This window comes from Camellia sinensis, chromosome 11, assembly GCF_055761805.1.
Source record: "Camellia sinensis isolate YWXY chromosome 11, ASM5576180v1, whole genome shotgun sequence".
In the NCBI taxonomy this organism is placed as follows: Eukaryota; Viridiplantae; Streptophyta; class Magnoliopsida; order Ericales; family Theaceae; genus Camellia; species Camellia sinensis.
This window is the reverse complement of record NC_138971.1, coordinates 20,285,301-20,310,259: the sequence shown is the minus strand read 5'-3', so window position 1 is coordinate 20,310,259 and position 24,959 is coordinate 20,285,301. Positions and strand designations below refer to the sequence as shown.

At 32.6% G+C, this 24,959-nt stretch overlaps 1 long non-coding RNA gene across 1 annotated transcript; it reads left to right on the top strand.

The window, feature by feature from the left end:
• The first annotated feature begins 15,246 nt into the window (after positions 1 to 15,246).
• On the top strand, positions 15,247 to 15,897 carry LOC114306964 (uncharacterized). The gene is made up of 3 exons (XR_003644892.2): positions 15,247 to 15,431; positions 15,539 to 15,623; positions 15,762 to 15,897. It is a non-coding gene; the product is annotated as an uncharacterized LOC114306964 (long non-coding RNA).
• Positions 15,898 to 24,959: the final 9,062 nt, after the last annotated feature.

Below are 24,959 nucleotides of genomic sequence, written 5' to 3'. Positions count from 1 at the left end.
TCTCTCTCTCCATTTTGTTGCTTCTTCTCTAGTGTCACCCATACTATTACACACATGTTCTCTGTTCCCCCTTTGCGCAAGGAAGCGGCGCAGCGTAGCTTTTGTACTAGTCTTTTGTTTATCTTTCTACAAATCATATTCTCTCTCTCTCTCTCTCCCTCTCTACATGTGTATCATCCTAGTCTCTCTCTCTCTAGAAAGAAAACGCCAAAGATTTATTTGCTCTTCATTTGTCTTTTCTCTCACCCTTCCCACTCTCTGGCTCTTCTCGATTCTACTCTTTCTCTAAACACTAACTTTTAACTTTTTATATGAGTTGAATTTTTTTTTTCCTTTATACTTTTTCAATGATGATTTGATTTTTTTAATTATATTAATCAGTTTCAAAATGCACTTAAAATAAAATAAAAAAAATTGCTCAGACTCGTTGCCTAACAAATTAAGCACACGCAACATTATTATCTTGACACAATATGTTATGTTCAATTTCATCTATCTTCATCGATCTCAAATCCCATTTATAACACAAAGATTTAATCTTATTTCACAATTGATATCGTTTATTTACATTTGATATGGCCTACTTTAATCAATTTAAAGTGAATTTTTCTTGGAAAGAAGCCTAAATGTTCAACCATTATGAAGGAAAAAAAAGAAAAAGAAAAAAAAGAAAGGAGAATTATGAAAAGTTTTATATAGGAAGAAATACGTTAACAGATATAGATGGTAAAAATTAAAATTTTATTCTCAAATGATTTGTGTTTGAATTATAAATTTTAATAGAGATTTGAAAAGAAAAAGAGAAATTTTACTGATTTTTTTGTTCCTTTCTCATTTCAATTCCCTATTTCGATCTATGATCCAAATACTACTTTAATTATTTGACGTTCAAAAATTGGTCAAGTCCCTTCATTACCCTATACCCCAAAAATAAAAATATAAAAAATTTGGTTTTAGTAGAGCTTAATTTGCTGCTTATTTTTCTTGAGCACAAAAGTTATCATTTCTGCACAACTTGCACTAACACTTGGAATTTTACATAAATCCTTAAATCTAAATGTTCAAATTGAATTAACATATTTATAACAATTTTTTTGTATGTACAAATATTAATTATAAAACCAAACATAATTTTTTTTATTTTTTTTTTTATATGAGTGGAGTGGAGCGCATAAAAAGGTGAGATTCACGTACATAAGAAAGTTCTATTATATATTAAAGTTTCACCTTAAAATTAAAAGACAAAAATACTGTGATCAAGTTGTTAGTGAATTCTCATTTAACTTACAAAAAAGGAGTTCTTTAGTTGTTTGGTAAAAAATTCAGTAGAAAATTTTGTAATCCCAACATTGGTCAAATACAAAAATGTTGTGGCCATGTTTTAGTGTATTTTCATTTGACTTACGAAATTATTTATCTTATTGTCTTTGGAAAAAAAAAAAAAAAAACATAAAAGTAGTGAATACAATTGTTAGGCAATAAAAATACGTTGCAATACCACGTATATTATTAGGAAAATATTATTTTAGTAAAACAAATAAAAAAAATATTAAAAAGGTTAAAAAGTTAAAAAAAAATTAAATTCATAAAAAGAATGAAAGATTCATTCCTTTTCACAAAACTTTTTACACTTTTTTTTGGATCATATTATTATTTTTTAATTCATATTTTAGTCAAAAAAAAATTACCAAAAAAATCACTTTTCAAACCGGCCGAATTCTCGGATCAAATTATAATTTGAGGAAATTATTTTATAGTGGGAGATTGTCGCGGGGGGGGGGGGGGGAGAATTACCAAATGAGTTGGCACCTCCATAATTTTATAAATATTTTTAGTCAAATAGGGTAAATAATATTTTTCCCTCCCACAACACAAGTGGAGCACATACGGAACAAAACAAAACTGGGTTATTGACTGAGTTGACCCGCGAATGAGCCGGATCTGATGTGGGCTGGGCAGGACCATTCAGAATTAATTAAAAGGCCCAATCAAGAACCGAGCCGAATGAATCTTATCTTCGGCCCCAAGCCAGATCTCTGTTTCCATGCAACGACACCGTTTTGACTGGAAAGAAGGCACTGCCGATAGTCTTCCCGAGCGACACTGAGGAAAACTGTTTTTCCACTCGTTGCAAACAAAACATGAACCCGGATTGGCGTGAAAATACATTGGTGCTTCTTTAATTTTTGTTTTTTTTTCATGTCATACATGTAGATATAGATATGATGTAGATATAGATATAGATATAAATATAAATATAGATATATACGTATATATATATACACATGTGCAGTGAAAATTGACCATGAGGGTTTTTATTTGCTATTTCAGTGCAAGCAGTGTGGTTGGAGTAGGGATTTTTGGGTTCTGTTACCCTTCCTTTTATCTGATTCAGAGTTTTTTTTTTCTTTGTTTATCTCTCTCCCCCTTTTGTTTCTCTCTAAAACATTCCCTTATCTCCCTATCCCTTGCACACAGACACACACTCTCTCTCTCCTCCATTTTGTTTGCTGCTCCTCTGAGAGTGTCACCTGTTGTACTATTACACACCTGTCCCCGTTCCCCTTTGTGCAAGTGGCGCAGCCTACTTTTTGTACTAGTCTTTTGTTTATCTTTCTACAAATCATTCTCTCTCTCTATCTCTCTGTCTGCATGTGTATCCTCCTACTCACTCTCTCTCTCTCTCTCTCAAGAAAACGCCAAAGATTTCTTTGCTCTTCATTTGTCTTTTCTCTCACCCTTCCCACTCTCTTGCTCTCCTCCATTCTACTCCTCTGTCTCTAAAGAGAACACTAACTTCTTACTTTTTATATGAATTGAATTTTTTTTTTCCTTTTTACTTTTTCAATGATGATTTGATTTTTTAACTATATTAATCAGTTTCCAAATACACCTAGAATAAAATAAAACAATTGGTCAGACTCATTGTCTAACAAATTGAGCACAAGCAACATTATTGCCTTGACACAGTATGCTATGTTCAATTTCTTCTCTCTTCTTCTATCTCAGATCCCATTTATAACACAAAGATTTAATCTCATTTTACAATTGATATAGTTTATTTACATTTGATATGGTCTACTTTAATCAATTTAAAGTGAATTTTTGTTGGAAAGAAGCCTAAATGTTCAACCATCATGAAGGAAAAAAAGAAAAAGAAAAAAAAAAGAAAAAGAAAAAAAAAAAGAAAAAGAAAGGAGAACTATGAAAAGTTTTATGGAGGAAGAAACACGTTAATAGATACATATGGTAAAAATTACAATTTTATTTTCAAATGACAAGTTACTTTGTGTTTAAATTATAAATTTTAATAGAAATTTGAAAAGAAAAAGAGAAATTTACTTCTATTTTGTTCACATTTTACTCATTTTTTGTTCCTTTCTCATTTCAATTCCCTATTCTAATTCATGATCCAAATATTACTTTAATTATTTGACATTCAAAAATTGGTCAAGTCCCTTCATTAAATAAAAAATAAAAAAATAAAAAAATTGGTTCTAGTAGAGCTTAATTTGCTGCTTATTTTTCTTGAACACAAAAAGTTATCATTTTTGCACCATTTTTGCACCACTTGCACAAACACCTGGAATTTTACATAGATCCTTAAATCTAAATGTTCTAATTGAATTAATATATTTATAACAATTTTTTTTTATATGCGCAAAAACTAATTATAAAATCAAACATAATTTTTTTATATGAGAGGAGTGGAACGCATAAAAAGGTGCGATTCACTTATATAAGAAAGTTCTACTATTAAAGTTTCACCTTAAAATTAAAGACAAAAATGCTATGATCATGTTGTTAGTGAATTCTCATTTGACTTAAAAGGAAGTTATTCAGTTGTTTGGTAAAAATTTTAGTAGAAAATTTTGTAATCCCAACATTAGTCAAATACAAAAATGCTGTGGTCACGTTTTAGTGCATGCTCATTTGACTTAGAAAGGTATTTACCTTATTGTCTTTGGAAAAAAAAAAAAAAAACATAGAAGTAGTGAATACAACTGTTAAGCAATAAAAATACGTTGGGATACGACATATATTATTAGGAAAAAATTAGTTTAGTAAAAAAAATTAAAAAATGATTAAAAAGGTTAAAAAGTTAAAAATATTAAATTCATAAAAAAAAATGAAAGATTCATTCCTTTCTACAAAACTTTTTACAATTTTTTTTTTGGGTAAAAAGTTAATTTTTTTTTTCTTTCACAAACATATTATTTTTTTTTAATTCATATTTTAATCAAAAAATTACTAAAAAAATCACTTTTCAAACGGCCAAATTCTTGGATCAAATTATAATTTGGGGAAATAATTATATATTGGGAGGTTGGGGTAGGGGGGAAATTATCAAATGAGTTGCACCTCCATAATTTTATATTTTTCCCTCCCACAACGACGCAAGTAGAGCACATACAAAACAAAACTGGGTTATATAGCTCCTTGACTGAGTGGACACGAGAATGAGTCGGATCTGATATGGGCTGGACCATTCAGAATTAATTAAAAGGCCCAATCAAGAACCGAGCGGAATCTTCGGCTACAAGCACAATCTCTTTCCATGCAACGGCACCGTTTGATTGGAACGTCACTGCCGATAGTCTTCCCCGGCAACGGCAATGCGGAAAATTGTTTTTGACAATTTGCGATAAAAAATTGAACTCGTATTGGGGTGAAAATACATTGGTGATGTCGAAAAATGCCGACGAGACCGTTTTGCACCGACGTGAAAGTACTGAGATTTATGTGATTATCATCTTCCTGAGTCTTTTTAATGAGAGGCCATTTGAGTTTTTGAGAGTTATATTGAATATGACTGCCCTCCTGACCCCATGGTGTTTCTTCTTTAATTTTTTTTGTTGCTGTTTCAGTGCCAGCAGCATGGTTAGAGTAGGAGTTTTTGGGTTCTGTTATCCTTCCTTTTCTCTAATTCTAATTAAGAGTTTCTTTCTTTCTCTCTCTAAAACTATCCTCTATCCCCTATAATCCCCTCCCACACACACTCTCTTTCTCTCTCTCCCTCTCTCCATTTTGCTCCTTCTCTCCTTATGGAGACTGTCACCCACCCGTACTATTACACCTGTCTTCTGCTCCCCCTTTGTGCAAGAGGCGCAGCCTAGTTTTTGCAGAGGTGTACTGGTACTCTCTCTCTCTCTCTCTCTCCATGTGTGTCCCGCAGTCTCTCTCTCCCTTTTCTCTCTCTCTCTCTAGAGAGAAAACACCACACATTTTTTTGGTCTCCGTTTTCTCTCATCCTTCCCCCTCTCTCTACTCCATTCTACTCTTTCTCTATCTGAAGAGAGAAAACACTCATTAGTCACTTTCCAAGAACTCTTACAGCCTGCAGGTATTTTCTCTCTACACAAACACAATGTAACACATTTGCAAGGGTTTTGCTTCTAGTGTACATACATTTTGTAGTGTTTCCTTCTCTGTTTTTATTTTATTATTTTAATTTTTTCATTTTTTTGGGATTATTTTGGGATTTTTTTTAAATGGTTATGGTGAAGAAGAGGGTTTAGTGGTGGGTTTAGACATATGGGTTTGTGTTTGGTTCATAGGTTGTGTTTGGGTTTGGGTTTGTGTTTACGCAGATGGATTTGTGTTTGGTTCTGGTTCATAGGTTGTTCAAATGATTCGGTGTTTTCTTTGCAAGGGTTTTGCTTCTAGTGTACATACATATTGTAGTGTTTCCTTCTCTCTCTTCCCACTACTATTTTGATTGATCTGTGGTTTTTTTTTTTTTTATAAATTTTTTAAAAATATTTTGGATGTTTTTTTTGTTTAAATGAATATCATTTGACAGATCTCAATGTAAATGTCTTGTTAAATAATAATGACTGTAAAATATGTGAACAAGTGATGGTGGTACGGTGAAAAAGAGGGTTTAGTGGTGGGTTTAGGCGGGTGGGTTTGTGTTTGGTTCATAGGTTATGTTTCTATTCTTAGGTCGCGTTTGGGTTTGTGTTTATGCAGACGGGGTTGTGTTTGGTTCATAGGTTGTCCAAATGATTCGGTTTATAAATTTGGTTGAAATTTTGAAAAGAGAAAAGAAAAATGTGAGTAAAAGTAAATAAAATATAACTATATTTTACACACATATTGTGTTTATTTTTCAATTTTATTTTTCAAATCCATAAAACAAACACAATCTTAAGATTTTTCAAATTTTGATTGGTTGTTATTGTTGTTGTTTTATTTCTATTATTTTTAATGAGCCCAGATTCTCTAAAGTGATTTTTGGTAGAGTAATTTTGAAATAATTTTTTTGTATGGTTGAGCTTTTTTTTTTTTTTTTTAAAAAGTAATTATTAATACTATTATACCCTTAACTTAATATTATTGTTGCCAAATCTCAGCTTTTATAAAATTAAATCTTAATCACTTAAAAAAACACTTTAAAATAACTCTACGGAAAATTACTCGAGAAGATCTTGATTTGTTTTTAACATAAAGCTATTAAGGAAAATGATATTTTATAGAGAAAAAATACTGATGCCTTGACACATTTAAAATAATATGATAGTTGGATGGTTGTTTTAGTTTTGAAATAATGAGATACAAACGTGTTATGTTATTCTGTGTAATGTTTCTGTTTGTATATAAAGAGGTTCATCAGTACAAACAAAATTTAACTCACGAAAGTCATAGACCTAACAAACACTTTCCACTAACTTAAAAAAAGCAAAAAAGGGAGAAACATCAAATTATCATACATGGATTGAGAGAAGTTGCAAAATCTTTGCCCAAATGAAATGTGAATTTGTTTCCATTCCCATCATTAAACATTGTTGATACTGAGTTGCCTCTTGATTGATGGGTGGTGGTTCTGAGTTGGAACCTTTCCAATTCTCATCCCCCTGCCCATGTGTTTTTTTTTTTCTCCCTTGTTATTGCCTTGTTTGCTTTGATTTGGGTTGCACAATATTTTCCCTTTATCTCGGTTTGTTATGTTTTCTTGCACTCTTTCTCTCCATTTTAATAAAGCTTTTTGCTATTCAAAAAATGTAAGTTGAGAGAGAGATGTTAGAGTTCCCTCCCAGTTACTTTTTTGCACTAAAAGACAACAAAAGCAGTAATAGAGTCACCCGTAGAGATGAGCCTCAACTCAAGTCAATCATTGTCAAATAAAAAAAAGACAAAACCACAAGTCCTAATTTGTAATAACATTTTCATGCATGCAAAGAATGAATGTGATGAGTCTTCCCATTGTAAAGCCTCAACTTGTATCTCAATAATTAGAATCAACAACATGACTTTGAAGGAGGAAATTTGAAAAACAGAAGGGGAAGAAATTTCTAGAGGGAAGCAAGAAAACAGTTTAAAAAAAAAAAGAGAAAACCCAAGGGAAGACAAAGGAACAGAGAATGGATTAGGGATTAGGTACATTAGTAGGAGTTTGAGATTGGATTTTTTAGTGATTTTTTTTTTCGAAATAAAAACTTGTGCCGACAAATCTTGAAAGTTTAGTTGAAGCTTAGTTCAATTTTCATTTAGTGACAAATCTTGAGTGTTTGTTCCCGTTCCATTAATTATTGATCTTGCTTACAAAAATATCAACAATGTTAGGACACACAAGTTGTATACAGAAATAAATAGAAGGATAGGAATTTTAAGAATTAAGTCCTACTAATAAATCTTGAAATTTTTTGTCTATTCATGTCCTTTATGTGTAGTGTCTATTCAGTAGGGGTGTTGGTTGAGCAAATATTTCTTTCTTGGGGTGTCTTCAGTTGCAGGGGTGTTCCTAATTGTTCTTCCTGCTGCTATCCTGTTCTTGTTGGACTGTTTGGTTTTGTTCTGGTTTTTTTTTTTTTTTTTTTTTTTTTTTTTTTTTTTTTGTGTGTGTGTATGTTTGGGGGGGGGGGGGTGTCTATTCAGTAGGGGTGTTGGCTGAGCAAATATTTCTTTCTTGGGGTGTCTTCAGTTGCAGGGGTGTTCCTAATTGTTCTTCCTGCTGCTATCCTGTTCTTGTTGGACTGTTTGGTTTTGTTCTAGGGGTTTTTTTTTTTTTTTTTTGTGTGTGTATGTTGGGGGGGGGGGGGGGGTCGTGGGGAGGGGGGGTGGGTTTCTCATCTTCGGATCGTGTGGTTATGCTTTAATACTTTTTGCATTTCCTCATCCTTCTTTGATGTAATGTCATATGTATATATGGTTATCATCATCAATGAAATCTGTTTTTTGTTGTTCAAAAAAAAAAAAAAAAAAAAGACTCATTGACGAAACATCAATTACATTCAGGGTTTGAAAACTATTTGTTACCTTGATTTTAAGGTTGTTTATCTCATTTTCATTTATTTAAACTCGATTATAGGATTGCCAACTATTAGATGTTGGGGGATTTGAATCTCAAGAATTTTCCCATCCGTCCTTTATTCAGATCTTGATATTTAGAGTGAGAGAAGTCAAAAGGGGAAATTTAGGATAAGAGAATGACGGGAAATATGAGAAATGTATTATTAGTTTTTGATTAAGTACGTACCAAGAAAAATGAGTTGAAATTTGTCACCCAAAAAAATATAAATAAATAAATAAATAAATTATTTAACTACCCTTAAAAAAATGTATTAGTAATTTATGTCTAATATATTTTCTTTATAAACCTAAGATTCAAATTTAGCGCTAGTGAAGAATGCCTCTGTTTCTACTTTCTTTTCCATGATATATATGGATTAGATGCACAAAAGTAGGTGGGTTATTTTAAAAGTACAATGTAATGCCCTAAAAATTAACCCATTATATATATATTGACATGCATTATTTAAAGAAAACACTTTAATAATTCATTATAATATTCATCAGAGTTTTACTAAACAAAAGCATTACATGTAACATCAAATTAAATGCCCTAACGGCTTACATCTTTCCAAGCCAATACTTGGACACAAAAGTATGAGTTCTAACTCAAATATAAATAAAGCCCTAGGCTTGAGTGTTTACATGTACTAACAATGAAAAACAAATAACTAGAAATAGTCTTCAAAATCCAAGTCCTTCCAAGCTAAGTCCTTGGAGGTAGCTTATCACCTGAACTTAAAAATGATGTTCCCATAAAGGTTGAGCCACAGCCCAGTAGAAATATACTAAGCCACATATAAGCAATAGCATTCAACAGATGGTTAACCAAGATAATCAATTACTTCATTTTACAGTCTCATGACACTATTGTCTAGGACACGTTTTACTTTCCAACTTTATCAATATGGCTCAGAACCTAGCCAAACTTACAACAGTGAATTATATATATCATATTCACATTCTTCCAATGTCAACAAACAAATGAGACTCAAGCTCAAATCAAAACACTTCATACTTCCAGATTGATACACATTTTAGTGCTGTATTAATAAAAACACTTCTATATAAATAAGCACACATAAAAGTGATGCTAATGGAGTCCATCCCCTATCTCCTCCCAAACAAAATCCGGTTTAGAGGTCCATCCCCTATCTTCCCCTAAACCGTGGAGTACATCCCCTATCTCTTCTCACACAAAACAATGTATGTAAACACATAACATATACAACACACAATCAATACACATAATATTTGTATTAATTCAACAGTCAAAATTGATGACTTAAACAATGATTAGTTTCAGTTATCCCTAATCCACATGCAGTGTCTACAACAATCTCAGCTATCCTCCACCGATAGCCCAAAACAGTTATTTCTAGACTGAAAATAAATATATCAACAATTCAATGGGTGAGTGATTTAAATTATCCAACTACACCTCTTAATCAATGAATTCCTCAATTCCATGAATTTAACCATATTTCCCCAATTTCCTTTAATTAATTATACAAATTAACTTATTAATATCACTAGGGTTTTTTTCCAAAATTACCAAAGTATCCCCAACATATCAAAATACCAAAACTTAGAACAAAACTTATAGAATGGAGTAGGAAATCCCTACCTCGAAGAAATAGCCCCAAAAGAGAAGATGGAGATGAAGACCGAAACTTCAAAGTGCTCCAAACTACCAACAATTCAGATTAAAACAAAGCCCTTGACTCACACACTCTTTTTAATGAAGGATCTAGGGTAGAAACACATCCTAAGTGGATCAAATCTAAGAGAGAAGGTGAGTAGGGTGAGAGAGAAGTTGGACCTTAGGGTTTGGAATCTAAAAAGATGATGAAAACTGATTAAAAACCCGCTGCTGTCTAATTAAACTGGACAGACTCGCTCGAGCGAAGAATTGGTCGCTCGAGCGACCAGACACAAGAAATACTCGCTCGAGCAAAAAAAAGCTCGCTCGAGCCAAGAATGCAAAGCTACAGGTCCATACCAGACGCAAACTCTCGCTCGAGCGATCAAACCCCGGCTCGAGCGAAGAACCAAAAACAACAGCTCGCTCGAGCGACCAACTCCTCGCTCGAGCGAAGATCCAAAATTCTGGACAGCAACACTTGGTTTCTAAACCCAACCAACCTGAAACAAACCTGCCCAACACATCCTATAACTCCAAATGAGAAAATAAGGGACAACAATAACAATTATATAATGACAGAATCTACGGAACCTAAGTCTGGATACAATAATCAAATGGGAAAAGACCGGGGTCGCTATATACAAAATGAAAGACATGAAATATTTATGCATAGCCAATTTCTCATTCTCATTGGAAATAGGCTATCTTTTGTAGAAGACACCTTTTATTTGAACATGGGACATAAAAAAAAGTCTTTCATGCGCTTAATAGGTAAATTCTTGACCTCCTAATCTTAATGAGGTGCAAGATGATGTATCTCGATTTCAGTATTCACCTATTTAAAATACAAAACCTATTTATTAATGTCAGTAGCCTTAGGCCAAATTTTTTGAGTTGTCCTACATCATTCTCAAAATATGATTCATAAATCTTTGGTATGAGAATAACTCTGTTTTTTTTTTATTTTTTATTTTATTTAAATTTTTGTTGATGTGTTTGATATTTTGAAACTTGTTTTTTAATGTTTTAACTTTGGCCTTCTGCATTCTTTGGATGACTAGTAAAAAAATTATTGACTGGTCCAAATGAAAAAGGATAAAAATATGATCCAATTAAACAATTTAATATTGGAGTTTTCCTAAGATACTTTATTTCTTTATTTTTTTTTTCGGTCTTTGTTGTTTTGAAACTTCTATTATTTCTTGACAGGTTATGCTTGACCTCCTTTTTTTAGGGATTAATAAAATTACTACTTCATCTAAAGAAAAGAGTGCAAAATATGGTTGACATTAAAATAATTTGGATGAATTTTTTTTCAATAATTTTTCTCTTTTCTTTTCTTTTCTTTTGTGTGTGTGTGTGTGTGTGTATTTGAAGGTTTTTATTATTTTGATATTACGTTTGTGTCTTGAAATCCCATAGCTCAATCATTATACTAATTGAACCTAAGGAAAACAGCGAAAATATGTTTGTGTTAAAACATATATAGGCATATAATTATGTTATTTTACATATATAATAATGAAAAATTTAGGATTTTCATGTTTAAATTCTATTTTTCATAATAAAAAAATTAGCCTATAACTAGCTTTGGCCTTCTTTTTATTTTTTAAATAGTTTTATCCTTTTATGCTAGCTAAAACATATATTTTGGTATGTTTCAATAATCAACCCCCCCCCCCCCCAGCGGGTAACTTTGTATATTTCTTTATGCCGCTCACTTTGTCTCCTGATTATGCTACATTAGTGTTTTGCTTTGTCTTGAAACAACATTTCAAGCTTTACATGCATATGTTTAACTTCTTCCCCTATTAGTGTTTGTCTAATCCATAGGAAAAGAAATTCCAAGTTCACTTTTTTTTAGTCAAGATTTTAAGGATAGAATTATGTTGTCTTAAATTTGCAAGATGGAAGCAAGGAAGAAGACTTCTAAGGATAAAGGCAAGAAGTTGATATCACAAGCATCACAGGTTTGCTCCCAAACTCAAATCTTTGTAGTTTGCTATTCATCCTTGGGAGTTTTTTATTGGCAAAAGAAAATTTTTTTATTAGAACAAGAATGATTTCATGAATAAGCATCATTGGAACATAAAAATGACAAATTATTAATACCTTATGTAATAGCATTTGAGTTCACCTAATATATTGAAGTATTTTTTATTATCTAAGGGCATGTTTGATTGGAAGGATTAAAGCATGGGATTAGGATTATTAATCCGTGGGCCCAATCATCCTATGTTTGTTTTGACATTTTGGTTTAGGATTATTAATCCAATGGATAATTAATCCAACAAATTTGTAGGATTATTAGTAATGGGGTAGGGGTGGGATAATTAATACCACACTAATTTGATAGGATTATTAATACCTCACTATTAGTATTGTGAATCAAACATGGCCTAAATGCACAGTGGCTATGGATTGGGTAGGAAGGAGAGGAGTAAGCTGGGAAAGGAGAAGAGTAGTGGTGGACAGGAAAAAAATGATGATGGGATGAGAGTGGAATGGGAAAGAGGGGAGGGGGTTGGGGTGATGGATGACTGTAAGGGTGGGAGGTAGTGTTAATAGTAATGAAAGGGGGGGAAAAAATGATTAAATTGTCTAAATTACCCTTCTCCATTAAATATAAATTACATATATAAATAGATTATTAAAATTGATATCATTTTAAAAGTTCAAAATTTAAATTAAAATAATTAAAAAATTAGAATTTGATTTATTACCAAAAGTGAAACCTTAGAATTATTTAATTTTATTTAATTTTTTATAATTTTCCCTGGAATTATTTGCACAAATTTTCTACATTAAATATTTAAACTCATGCCATGCCACGGCTTCCTTATTAACTTATGGCTAGCATACCAAACCTATGTCCAGAAGATACAACTACATGAAATTTACTAGCATCTATTTTGATTTTAGAACAAAATATTTAAATGCATTCCTCAAAGTTGATGATCATTGTCTTCTCATCACGAAAAACAGCTAGCAAACCTCAAGGGGTTGGTTTGGTTAATGATTGGAGTTTGGAAATGTGTTCAGTCTAATTGTTTAGGGTCAACCCATAACATAAATTCTTCTTGTTCGAATTTATTATAGAAAAATTATATACAAGAATCACATCATTGGGTCTACTAATTTTTTTTTTTTTGTTAGAGTAGCATTATTATATAAACATTTGACTATTTAAACTAGCTTGTAGACTATTGAAGTAAATCATCCTAATTTTGGTCAATTAAATTTTCCTGTACAATTAACATATTTTAATTTCTCTTTAACTTTGAACCTTCAAAATTATTACAATTTTTAAAAATTTTGTGAAATTTCCAATTCTTTCAATATTAATGTAAAGTTATAAATGCATACACTCACCTGAAAAACTAATGCGTCGAGGATGACGATCACAAAATACAAATTTCATGCAACCCAAAAAAAAAAACACTTCAGCAATTCTCCTAAAGAAATTTATTGAATGTCTCACCTTCGTCATTTTTGTTTACTTGTTTAAGAATTTTTCTCTAAACACCTCACTTTATTTTTTATTTTATTTTCTTTTTAAATGGAGGTGCAAGCAACTTGGTAACTTGGTCAAGTTAAGCCTTAAAGCTCTCCAACCCAAACATTTTGGTTTGGTATGCTCTGATTCTTGAGCAAGTTGATTTACTACTTGAGAAAATTAGAGAATAACACTAAATTATTAATTTGGTAACCCAATCTAACTCAAGAAATGATGTTTACATGCATATTTAAGTTTCGCTATGTTGTTTAGATGTAAAGTTTAAAATTATTATTTGAATAATTTAACAATATCCTTAAGAATTGTTCTTATGTATATGTTTCATACCTAAATAGTTTATATTTTGATATATATTTCAAATAACTCCAGTAACAAAATAATGAAAATTAATGTTACATGCATCACGTTAACCATCAAAAAAAAAAAAAAAAAAAAAAAATTATTGCTGTGGTTTTCTTTCTTCCTTTGGTCGTTTTTGGTTGGTTCCTCACTAATCTTGAGTTAAGTGCTAGTATATGATTGTGCTTTCTTTGCGGTGCCAACCTAGTTGAGATTGTTGAGATTAGCTATGATGCTCAGTGCACTTTCCTTCTTTGTTGATGCAAGTTTGGCACGTATATTGCTTTTTTCATCAATAAAGCTTATTTTTTGCTGATCCGAAAAAAAAAAAAAAATGTTAACCATCCAAAAATTGAAGTTAAACATATATGTTAAAAATTAATGTACTCAAAAACTATTCATTTTTTTTTTTTTTTGAATGGCAAAGCCAAAGGAAGATTTTTATTAAAACAAAATCAAAAGGAGAACAAGAGACAAAAGAAAACAGAATGAGAGCTTGGGAGATATTGCATCATTGTCTAAACACCATATCCCAACTAGATTGGCACCATGTGGAAGACCAATCACGTGCAACTTGATGCCAAGAAAAAGGGTTGAAGAGTTTCCAACTCAAATAGAACAACCATACATAGGTGCAGTACCCTGACCACCCCAATAACAAAAGAACAATCAAGCTAAAAACACCTAGGATCACCTGCCACTGTGGAGGCAAAAACCAAATCTAACTTAAATTAGAGACGAAAACATGGATTGAGAAAGCCAATCCAGAAGTGTTATACTTCACCCAGAGTGCAATTCTCACCTTGGCAATTTCACCCAAGTCTGCCAAGTTGGGCTGCACACCATTGAAGACACTTATATCTAAATAGACCAGTGGAGAGCAAGCAAAATGGCTATTCCTTACCAAATTGTAGTGCACTGCAAAAGGTTTATTAAAACATAAATGTCTTGAATATTCCTTACATGATTAGTAAATTGTATGCTATATATTAACTTATAGTTAGGCCTAGTTTGGATATATTAACTTATAGTTAGGCCTAGTTTGGATAAAGTTACTATAGAAGGATGAATTGCAAAGATTTGGCAAAAACATAGTTGTAGTGGGTGCTTTTAAGTTTGAATCTTGTATAAAGTACTATTTGTTAAAGTTGTACACAAATTGATTATGTAAAGTATATGCCGTAATTATTTAATTTATATTTTATTTTTTTATGTGTAGGCTATCTCTTTTGATAATATGCCGACTATTAATTGGATGGAAAAGGGTTTACTTAATGAAGTCAGAGATCAACATCATTGTCGTAAGATCATTAAATCTTAGTACTTTTTATATTAATCTTAAACTACATTTTTTTTTTCTTCATATGCATATGTTTTTTTTCCCTACCAGATTGCTGTTGGGCCATCGTTTCATGTGCAGCTATTGAGTCATTGTATAATATTAACAATCAACCTAGGGAACTATTTCAATTAGCTCCACAAGAATTGATCAATTGTGTGAAGAAAGATTATGAAGCATGTTATGTATGCTCGATCAACGAAGGCTTTCGATATGCCATACAATATGGCATAAGAAGTGAGATTGATTGTCCTTTCCAAGCCCAAAAACACCCTTGTGTCAATAAAGACAAGGATTTGGTAAACATATATATAATTTTATTTTTATTTTATGAAATCAAAATTACTATTTTGCTTAGTTGATTTGATTTGGTATTATTTTATTTACTTATTTTTTGTTATAAAAGCCTGCCTTGAGAATTCAAAGCTTCAAGAACATAGACAAAGAAGATGAGGATGGCATAATTGAAGTTCTGAAGAAACATCCTCTAGGTGCAGCAATTTGTATCAGTGCAAAGTTGAAAAAATACAAGAAGGTTTGTACCCCCCCCTCCCCTTCCAAAAAAATGATTATGCTTTATTTTATTTAATAGTTGCATTTTTTTTTATGAGTTATTATTCATATTGTAGGGTATATACGAAGAACCCAATGAGATTCTTACCAAAGTTGCAAATCATTTCGTATTGCTAATGGGATGTGGTACAGATAAGGAGACGGGGAAGAATTTCTGGGTGATTCAAAATTCTTGGGGTAAAAGTTGGGGCATGAATCACTACAAGAAAATACAGCTTTGGCGACCACTTTTGCCGACTAAAAATATTTTGGTTGCCAAAAGTTGTGGAATTGGCGACCAAAAATTATGTTGGTCGGTAAAAGTACAATATTTAGCTACTAAAATTTTTTAGTCGGGGTATATTAATTTTTGGCGACTAAAAAAAAATTTAGTCGCTAAAAATCTCACAATTGGGGACTAAAAAAAATTTAGTCGCTAAATTTTCCACAATTGGCGACTAAAAAAATATGTTAGTCGCCGTATAGATAGTTTTGGCGACTAAAATAATTTAGTCGCTGAATGAAAAAAAAAAATATATTTTTTATCTTTGGCGACCAAAAGTTTGGTCGGCAAAAATTTAATTTCAGCAACTAAAAAATACGTTAGTCGCGGTATAGATAGTTTTGGCGACTAAAATAATTTAGTCGCTGAATGAAAAATAAAAATTTATTTTTTATCTTTGGCGACCAAAAGTTTGGTCGGCAAAAATTTAATTTCAGCAACTAAAAAATACGTTAGCCGCGGTATAGATAGTTTTGGCGACTAAAATAATTTAGTCGCTGAATGAAAAATAAAAATTTATTTTTTATCTTTGGCGACCAAAAGTTTGGTCGGCAAAAATTTAATTTCAGCGACTAAAAAATATTTTGGTCGCTGTATATATAGTTTTGGCGACTAAAATAATTTAGTCGCTGAAAGAAAAAATAAAAATTTATTTTTGATCTTTGGCGACCAAAAGTTTGGTCGGCAAAATTTTAATTTCAGCGACTAAAAAATATGTTAGTCGCCGTATAGATAGTTTTGGCGACTAAAATAATTTAGTCGCTAAATGCAAAAAAAAATAATTTTTTATCTTTGGCGACCAAAAGTTTGGTCGGCAAAAATTTAATTTCAGCAACTAAAAAATACGTTAGTCGCGGTATAGATAGTTTTGGCGACTAAAATAATTTAGTCGCTGAATGAAAAATAAAAATTTATTTTTTATCTTTGGCGACCAAAAGTTTGGTCGGCAAAATTTTAATTTCAGCGACTAAAAAATATGTTAGTCGCGGTATAGATAGTTTTGGCGACTAAAATAATTTAGTCGCTGAATGAAAAATAAAAAATTATTTTTTATCTTTGGCGACCAAAAGTTTGGTCGGCAAAATTTTAATTTCAGCGACTAAAAAATATGTTAGTCGCGGTATAAATAGTTTTGGCGACTAAAATAATTTAGTCGCTGAATGGAAAATAAAAAGTTATTTTTTTTCTTTGGCGACCAAAAGTTTGGTCGGCAAAATTTTAATTTCAGCGACTAAAAAATATGTTAGTCGCGGTATATATAGTTTTGGCAACTAAAATAATTTAGTCGCTGAATGTAAAATAAAAATTTATTTTTTATCTTTCACCCATCATTCTTTCTCTCTCTTTCTGTCTTCTGTCTCTTTTTTTCTCTATGTGTCTCTGTCTTTGTCTCTCTTCTCTTTCTCTCTCTCTCTTTCTCTCTCTCTCTCTCTCACTCATCACTCTTCTCTATCTGTCTGTTTGTCTTTCACTCTCTTTCTCTTCGTGTCTCTGTTTTTTTTCTCTGTCTCTCTTCTCTTTCTCTCTCTCACTCATCACTCTTCTCTGTCTGTCTGTCTGTCTGTCTCTCTCTGTGTCTCTCGCTCATCTCTCTTCTCTCTATTTCTCTCATCTCTCTTCTCTCTCTGTCTCTCTTCTCTCTCTCTTCTCTTTATCTCTCTCCCTCTCTCGCTCATCTCTCCCTGTCTCTCTCTCATTTATCTCTTTTCTCTCTTTTTTTCTCTCTCTCTCTCTCTCTCTCTCTTTGTCTGTCTCTTTTCACCAATTTTTTCATTTTCCACTCTCTTTTGTCTTTCTCTCTCTTACTCATCACTCTTCTCTGTCTGTCTGTCTGTCTCTCTCTGTGTCTCTCACTTATCTATCTCTTCTCTCATCTCTTTTCTCTCTGTCTCTCTCGCTCACCTCTCTTCTCTCTATCTCTCTCGTTCATCTCTCTTCTCTCTATGTCTCTCTCGCTCATCTCTCTTCTCTCTATCTCTCTCATTGTCTTTCTCGTTTATCTCTCCTCTCTCTTTGTCTCTTTTTCTGTCTCTCACTCTCTATCTCTTTCTCTTTCTCTCTCTCTCTCTCTCTTTTTCTCTCTGTCATTCATCACTCTTATCTGTCTGTCTTTGTCTCTGTCTCTCGCTCATCTCTCTTCTCTCTATCTCTCTCATCTTTTTTCTTTCTCTATCCCTATCTTTCCCACTCATCTCTCTTCTCTCTATCTCTCTCTCTGTCTCTCTCGCTCATCTTTCTTTTCTCTCTATCTCTCTCTTTTTCTATGTTTTTCTCTCGATCATCTCTTTTCACTCTCTTTCTTTCTGTCTTTGTCTATCTCTCACTCATCTTTTGTTTCTTTCTATCTTTGTCTCTATCTCTTTCTCTCTATGTCCCTCTTTCTCTCTCTATCTCTTTCCCTTTCTGTCTCTTTCTCACTTATCACTCTTCTCTCTCTCTTTCTCTCTCTATGTCTGTCTAGTTGTCTCTCACTCTTTTATCTCTCTTTCTCTCTGTGTGTCTGTCCGCTTGTCTGTCTCTCTCCCACATTGTGTTCATCTTGCTCACTCTCTCCCTCACCTCTTCTCTATTTACCGAGCTCTCCACTACAAGAAAATGCACTTTTAGCGACCATTTTTTCTCTCTTTCTTTCTCTCTCACTCATCACTCTGTCTCTTTCTCTATCTCTCTTCTCTATCTGTCTCTTACTCATCTCTTTCTTACCACCCATCTCCGCTACCACCTTCACCACTACTGCAAATGTCATTCCACTACCACCATTATTACCACTGTTGCCACTCCATCTCTACGACTATCATTACTACCACCATCGCTATCACCACCACCACCACTGCTACCACCACCACCATTATTACTACCACCACTACTATTACCTTTCCTCCACCACCGCCACTCCATCTCCTCTACCATTACCACAACTTCACCACTAATCTCCTTCGCCGCCACCACCACCACTACCGCCACCACCACCTCACCTCTTATCCACCACCTTCACCACTACTGCCGCTCCCTCTCATCTACCACAAAAATTAGCTTTTGATTTTTAGTAGCAAAAAAAAAATGGGTCACAAAAAAAATTATTCATCGAACATAAAAAATTAACGAAAAATATTTTTTATTAAAATATTACCTCTATTTCTATCAAATAAAAAAAAATTCATTCAAATAAAAATAAAACTAATTTCTCCCTCCCCCGGTTTCACTTACTCACCCGGACGGCCCGCCAAACTTATTTCCCCCTTTTTTCCCTCTGCCTTTTCTTTTCCCCCCCTTTTGTAGAGCCCTTAATTTCACAAGACTGTTTCAAAACAGTGTGCAAACCTTATTCTGAGAGAGAGAAGATAGAGGGTTTGAAGAGAGATTGGGGTTGAAGGGGAAGGGTTTCAGTCAGCGGCTTCAGCAGCGGTGAGGCTAGTTCGGCGAGACTGGTTCGGCGGCGAGACGGTACGATTCTTTGACTCTTCTTTCCACTCTCTCACTCCAGTCGGTTCCTCTATCGACTGGGTTGAATTGGTTCCTCTATATCTCTATGTGACTGTGTATCCTTGGAACAACAATGATGTAGTTTTATAATCCGAACAGATCTTAAACCCTATGGCCATTCGGTTCATCTCTACTATGGCCAAAGACAAACCCATCTTCCCTGCGCTCTCATTCTTTTATTCTTTTATTTTTATTTTTTTGAACAGCCTTGCACTCTCATTCATGGCTCTCTAACTCAATGCAAATGATCTCAGATCCAAAACACTTAAATCCTCTTCTAATCAGTCAAATTGAAGAGCCGACTGGCCATAGGGTTTCAATTTATGAATAATCAAGCTTTGTGGGCTATATTTGGAAGAAACTTTCAATTGATTTTTCACTTAGTACTGGAAGATATTTGGAAGATACTTTCAATTGATTTGTTTGATGTGAAATGCAATGGGGTTAGGAGAATTTGTTCATTCATTAGGCATTTTTGTTCATATTTGGAAGATACTTTCAATTGAATTTGTTCATTCAATTGATTTGTTTGATGTGAAATGCAATGGAAGATACTATATCCTTCATTATAGGAATTTGGGATTTGTTTCCCAAGTTTACAAGAAAGATCTTATAGTTGCACAAGGAGTTATTTCTGCACCTGTCATCCATAAAAAAAAGAGAAAGATAAATATTGTGCTTACATTGTTTGAACTCCCCCCCAACCCGGTATATGTGGCACAAATCATTATGTGGAGTGATTGTAGCATGCTACGAGAAACCAAGGTTCTGCTTGGATTAATGCATTTCAAATGGAATGATTTCAAATTAAATTTTATAAAAATATGGGAGTGTTGATTATTATATATAGATTGACAAAAGGGGAAGATGGAGTAGAGTAAGAAAACAAAAATTTAATTGTAAATTACCCAATAAGAAAATAACAGAAAAGAGAGAGAAGAGAAAAATAGTTAGGTTTCGAGTCACTATACCTTAGGCCAATGGTTTTCATCATATGATCTGTTAGAAAATTCTCATTCATGGGCAACTTTTAATTAAGTAGGATGTTCCAAGAGCTGGAGTAAAAGAAAATTTATTTCAGTGGACAAGTGCTTAGTTAATGTTCATTTTCACTCATTTGATTAGGTAGCCACTAACTGGTCATTTTTGTGTTGTAAACTGTAAGATGTGTCCATATTATTGTTTCTTGCATTGTTTTGGTGGCATTTCGAGTTGCTTTTTAGGTTATTTCTAGGTGGAGAAGTGGGATGTCATGGCATATAGGTCAATATTAAGGCCAAGTTTGGGAAGACTAAAAAAGTGCACTTTTTTTGTCTTTTTGGACTAAAAAATTGAGGTTGAAAATATGGATGTTTGGGTTAACTTTTTGACTTTTTATTGAAAAATGTGTAATAAAAAATTATAAAAATTGATTTGTAGGGAAAAATTTGAATTGGGAGTTGTGCAGCCGTAATTGTTGACTTTTGGTGAATAGTGTTAACTTTTTAACTTTTTGAGTAACTTTTTGGCTTTTTGGCTTTTTTTAAAGTCCCCAAACTTGGCCTAAGCTGTGTTGGGCCAAGCCATGCCATAAGCAATACCAATTTTGGAATCTTGTTCTTTGAGCTAGAATTTTTTGTTGGTTACCCTGCCAATTTTAATAAATATAAATGTTTGCAAAGTAGGTAGTAATTTTTGGCATAGAAGAAGCTTTTGTGCGACTTGATTTAATGTTGGTTGGTGTTTCAAGTACTTGGTTTATTCTTTTCATTTTTTAATGTTGTTATGTGCTTTCTTATGGAAGTCACTGAGTAGACTTTCACTTTGAGTTATCCTATATTGAGGCAAATGTTGCCAAATTTCCTAGGTCAGTGTATTTGAATTTAATGTTTATTCCTAGATATACTCTACACTACACAGTTGATTGAGTGGTGGTCCTAACGATTTGGAAAAATCATGTTGATTGTTAGCTGACATGTTAATTTGCACTTTCTTTCTTTGTTTGGGCCTATAAACGAAAGACTGGCTGGATGATGGGTCTGTTGCCGTTATTTTTATTGTGTATCATTAGTGGTGGTAATAAGCTTTCTGAATACAAAATAGTAACATCAATTAATGCTCCTGCTTGACTTTTGTTCTACTGTTTGCAGTGTTGGACCAATGGTAGGATGGAGTATGAGATGGATATGGTTGAGTCAGCGGTTAAATCACTCAGGTCATTGATGCCTGCAAAGTAAAGGCATGAAAGGTAGAGCTTTGAATGATACTGTTTTGTTACCTTTTTTTTTCTGTTTTTTTTTTCTTTTATTTTTTTTTTAAAACCATTTTTTTTATAAGTTATTTTGTTAAAGCATCTAAGTTTTTTTTTTTAATTTTTTTTTTTTTCATTCCTCATTCAAAATATTTCAATCATTATTTTATGAAATGCCTATGGTTATGCATATTGCGTTGGGTATGATTATTATACTGCTTCTAGTTGTATACAACAGTTGTTTTCCATGGATTGTTATGACAAGCATTTAATGTTGTAATTATGGAAATGAATCTTTCATGCAAGAGATTTATACTTTTTGGACGGTTTTAAATTTTCTCCTACAAAATCTTTCTCGATTTTTATGCATTGGCAGCAGCTGGTATGCATAATACATACAAGTATTCATCAGTTTGGGTTGTTCTATGTGAAGAACTAATTGGATAAACTAAATAGTGTTGATTTGTACTGTATCTGTTTATCAACTTTTGGTTATGATGGTGCAAACTTGTTTTATTTATTCATGTTTTTTTAAATAGAGATTTTAATATTTGTTTCATTTCTAATTACGTGTTCGATAGACAATAAATGATTAATCATGCAAAGTGGAATGCAGAATTATTGTTGTTCTTGTTTTTGGTCTTTGCTTTTTTCTAAAGAGGGATGGCGTAACAAGAATTAAATGGCGATTTGTGATTTAAGGGCTTATTTTGCCTTTGCCTTTTCTAGGCGTTTTGTCTCATTGTAGAGGACTTCTTGTTCTCTTGTTGTATCTTTGTTTTATATTAATAATTCTCTTTTGTATTTCTGATAATAGATGCTATGTCAGTGCTGTATATGTTCTGTATCTTCATTTTGTTTAAAATATAAATAGCAGAGTTAGTTCAGGTTTTCTGAAATTCAAATACTGAGTCATGTGATTCAGGGATAATGGGTAGGAATTAGGATCCCAAGTAGAACTCAATATTTAAAATTTCTAGCTAGTTAAGAATATTGTTCTGAAATCTTTTTTAGAATATCGTAATAATAGTGGCAAAATGTTATTCTTAATTAAATGTTGTATATAAATGCCATAAAATATTATTTTATGTTTAGTTGTAAATACCACATGCTTAGTTATGTGCTCTGTAGCACCGTATCAAATTTTGGAATTAGTTCCTCTAGTACTTGCAATACATGTTGGTTGTACAAATACTTGAAATGTTATGAGAATATAGCTGTTGGCATTTTTTGCTGTGGGCTTTTATGCAAGATCAACACAGTTTTAGTTTTCCCATCACATATTTGAAATGCAAGTTCTATTTTTTGTTTTTCTTGGGTGGTTCTCTTGGATGGCATTACAATGCGTGGTTGTACAGGAATTTCAGTCCATGGGCATTTCATGTCGCAACTGATAAAACTGTATATATTGTTTCAGTGAAGGAATAATGCATGTAATTTCATAACCCAAAAAGTGCTCACACTTGTTTCTAATGATCTCTCATCTTTAAACTGTCCTTTTCCTTCTTCTTTATTTTTATTTTTTAAAGATGGGGAGCTTTAAGAAATCTTTAAGTCAATTTCAGAGAGAGGAAATAAAATATGCATGAGATCCCTAAATCATAGGATTACCATCACCTGCATTAAGGTTTAAACATTTAATTTTATCTAGGTGGAGATGGGAGGTTGATGGGGTTATGCTTAAAGGAGCTTAAATTTCCTTTTTAAACTAACCATTGCCCTTAAAGCTTCTTCTAAAAGTACAAACTTGCAGAATTTGCTGCATCATTCATTTTGAAGTGTGGTTCAGAAAGCCCAAGAGATCATAAAGTTTGTTCACATTTGTATAGTTGAAGGGATAGCCCATAGGCGTGATAGCGTAGCAATGGCTTTCTCCTAAAATTGTTTTGAGGGTTATGGATCTTGATGTCATTGGTTAATGGATGATTTTTAAAGTCCTGAAAGTGTGAAAGAGACCTTAAAAGTTTGTTTGAAATTTTTGGACGGGAAGGGAAAGAAAACATCTATTTGTATTTTTGATTGACTACCATAATTTTTGAAAAGGCTTCATTATATGAGTATTTCTATAATCATATTTCAACAAAAGAAGACGGATGAATAAGGAGTTGGAATTTTTGATGGACTACGATAAGTTTTCTATCTAAAAAACTGATCTAGAAGAAGTAATATTTTTCTAGATAAGTTTTCTATCCTTTATATGTTTGCCAACTATAATGACCACAATCTATTATATATTATTCTCCCTTAGAACTTTAGTTTTTCTTTCCATTCTACTTTCCATCTAACGTTATGAAAAACCATCCTCTGGTTTATAGTTCAATTTCCTGTACGACAGTGCTATTTGTGCTTCACTTCTTTATGGTTCTGTACCCCCTCTGCTTTATTGATTTTCAACCTGCACTTATTATGTGGAAAGTGGGACTATTGCTTGGTGCAATGGTGATAATGCGGAGAGCATGAAGCTGAAGTTGGGTTGCTTGAAAACTTTTTTCTTCTTTGTGGTTAAAATTATGTTTCAATTTCTTTTGCTCTGCAACTTTTCCTGCTCTGGAAAATTTGTGGCCATCAGCTTGTCCTTTTGGCTTTGCTTCTGTGCAATGCTTGTTGTATTGTGTTATGTCCTACTAATATTGTTGATGAATAGGCCATTCACCACCAAAATTTTGTAGTGCTTTGACTTTTTGTTATTTTCTATTTTGTATTTGCAGATGATAACTAAATCTAAATATGATGAAATTGATGGGACTTAAGGCTTGGTTTGGTTTCTTTGGTTTAAATGTGATGAAATTCCGTGTATTGATTTAGGGGGGGGGGAAATTTATCAGATTGGTTTTGAAACTATTATGAGAGGCAAACCCTAAGTATATCTAATTGGTAGTTTTCTTTTCTTGTCTGCCTAAGGACTGAATAACTAAGAATTTTCATGTATTTACTAATAATATTGTGATAGTTTAAAAGAATAAAAATGTAAGATCTTACAAATTAACCATTCTTCATCTTGTTTTCACAACATCAATGTAAACTGTGTCTAGACAAGTGATGATTCAAGCTGCTCTTTTTTTATTTTATTTTTTGTTTTAGATGCTGAAGTCTGATTGTAAACTGTGTCTGGTCGATTTGTTGCCATCAGAACTTTGATGTTAATGATTCAGTTGATTTGAATGATGCTTTAAAATTATAGGTTTATTATGGATTTAATGAATTATGTTCTAAGTTCAGTATTTGCAGTGATTTTTTCATCTTCTAATTTGTGGTATGTGCTGACAGCTGGATGTGATT